The following is a 2,540-nucleotide window of genomic DNA, read 5'->3' as shown; positions in this document are numbered from 1 at the left end:
TATAACAACATATCTATCGACTCTTTCCAGTGCTTAACACCGACCACCGAGTCAAATGAGGGCACAAAGTGAAATATAAACATCTACATAAACAGCCTGCAGTGGCAAGCGAGGTTGCAAAACGTACCAAACCAACACCGACTCTCAGAGAATATTTTTCCTGTTGGTATTGTGACTATAGTCATGTTTTGTGTGCTATATATAGCATGGAAGATTGTCCATATTGGAAGGATGATATGAGCAGTAGTACATTTGGCAACAACGAAGATATGAGCAGTCGTGGCCGAGCGGTTAAGGCGTCTGACTAGAAATCAGATTCCCTCTGGGAGCGTAGGTTCGAATCCTACCGACTGCGATCAATTGAACTTTTTGGACCACACTCTGTCGAAACGGAATTTTGTCGCCCAAATTTTTGGCGCTTTCAATTTCACAATGTGTTTAGTTCGCCTATTCACGTCAGGTAGCGCAAAGTTACATAAAATCTTGCAAATTACCTGTTCAGTCTGATGTAGATTTGACTTGCCTTGACTGCTGCATCTGTCTTGTCGTCGTCGATGCTTTGTTGTGGTGCACCATTGCACACACGCGGTGAGGTTTTTGCGCTGTTTTACAGTGACTACCATTCTCGTTGCACAGTCCCATGAATGTGCATACCACAGCATATCGTATTGGGACGGAAGCGTGGTAGATAGAGTGCAAGCACGCAGAGACCAGTAACTCTACCACTATACTTGGCGTTATACTCCCGCACTCGATTTCCATGAAAGTGAATCTCTGGATTGTAGCTGGCTATATTTGCAGAGCGGCGTTTAGTCTGACGGTCGTTTCAATGTCGCAAACATTCACCAACCTATCTTGATGGAATGTGGTAGCCAGTCATCAATCGAAATCGCTGTGGCGTCTATCGAAACGGAATAACTTTGATCAATTTTAGCGGAATGTTTTGGCGTATCACACTGATGTAAGATAAGTTTAAGTTAAGTTTAAGTTAAGTTTAAGTTAAGTTTAAGTTAAGTTTAAGTTAAGTTTAAGTTAAGTTTAAGTTAAGTTTAAGTTAAGTTTAAGTTAAGTTTAAGTTAAGTTTAAGTTAAGTTTAAGTTAAGTTTAAGTTAAGTTTAAGTTTAAGTTAAGTTTAAGTTAAGTTTAAGTTAAGTTTAAGTTAAGTTTAAGTTAAGTTTAAGTTAAGTTTAAGTTAAGTTTAGTTTAAGTTTAAGTTAAGTTTAGTTAAGTTTGAGTTAAGTTTAAGTAAGTTTAAGTTAAGTTTAAGTTAAGTTTTAAGTTAAGTTTGAGTTAAGTTTAAGTTAAGTTTAAGTAAGTTAAGTTAAGTTTAAGTTAAGTTTAAGTTAAGTTTAAGTTAAGTTTAAGTTAGTTAAGTTGTTTAAGTTAAGTTTAAGTTAAGTTTAAGTTAAGTTTAAGTTAAGTTTAAGTTAAGTTTAAGTTAAGTTTAAGTTAAGTTTAAGTTAAGTTTAAGTTAAGTTTAAGTTTAGTAGTTTAAGTTAAGTTTAAGTTATTAGTTAAGTTTAAGTTAAGTTTAAGTTATTAGTTAAGTTTAAGTTAAGTTTAAGTTAAGTTTTAAGTTAAGTTTTAAGTTAAGTTTAAGTTAAGTTAAGTTTAAGTTAAGTTTAAGTTAAGTTTAAGTTAAGTTTAAGTTAAGTTTAAGTTAAGTTTAAGTTAAGTTTAAGTTAAGTTTAAGTTAAGTTTAAGTTAAGTTTAAGTTAAGTTTAAGTTAAGTTTAAGTTAAGTTTAAGTTAAGTTTAAGTTAAGTTTAAGTTAAGTTTAAGTTAAGTTTAAGTTAAGTTTAAGTTAAGTTTAAGTTAAGTTTAAGTTAAGTTTAAGTTAAGTTTAAGTTAAGTTTAAGTTAAGTTTAAGTTAAGTTTAAGTTAAGTTTAAGTTAAGTTTAAGTTAAGTTTAAGTTAAGTTTAAGTTAAGTTTAAGTTAAGTTTAAGTTAAGTTTAAGTTAAGTTTAAGTTAAGTTTAAGTTAAGTTTAAGTTAAGTTTAAGTTAAGTTTAAGTTAAGTTTAAGTTAAGTTTAAGTTAAGTTTAAGTTAAGTTTAAGTTAAGTTTAAGTTAAGTTTAAGTTAAGTTTAAGTTAAGTTTAAGTTAAGTTTAAGTTAAGTTTAAGTTAAGTTTAAGTTAAGTTTAAGTTAAGTTTAAGTTAAGTTTAAGTTAAGTTTAAGTTAAGTTTAAGTTAAATTTAAGTTAAGTTTAAGTTAAGTTTAAGTTAAGTTTAATTAAGTTAAGTTTAAGTTAAGTTTAAGTTAAGTTTAAGTTAAGTTTAAGTTAAGTTTAAGTTAAGTTTAAGTTAAGTTTAAGTTAAGTTTAAGTTAAGTTTAAGTTAAGTTTAAGTTAAGTTTAAGTTAAGTTTAAGTTAAGTTTAAGTTAAGTTTAAGTTAAGTTTAAGTTAAGTTTAAGTTAAGTTTAAGTTAAGTTTAAGTTAAGTTTAAGTTAAGTTTAAGTTAAGTTTAAGTTAAGTTTAAGTTAAGTTTAAGTTAAGTTTAAGTTAAGTTTAAGTTAAGTTTAAGTTAAGTTTAAGTTAAGTT

At 28.1% G+C, this 2,540-nt stretch overlaps 1 non-coding gene across 1 annotated transcript; it reads left to right on the top strand.

The window, feature by feature from the left end:
• Positions 1-273: 273 nt before the first annotated feature.
• Trnas-aga lies at positions 274-355 on the top strand. Its single transcript has one exon. It is a non-coding gene; the product is annotated as a tRNA-Ser (tRNA).
• Positions 356-2,540: the final 2,185 nt, after the last annotated feature.

Source organism: Aedes aegypti, chromosome 3 (assembly GCF_002204515.2).
Source record: "Aedes aegypti strain LVP_AGWG chromosome 3, AaegL5.0 Primary Assembly, whole genome shotgun sequence".
Classification (NCBI taxonomy): domain Eukaryota; kingdom Metazoa; phylum Arthropoda; class Insecta; order Diptera; family Culicidae; genus Aedes; species Aedes aegypti.
This window is presented reverse-complemented; position numbering and strand designations above follow the sequence as displayed.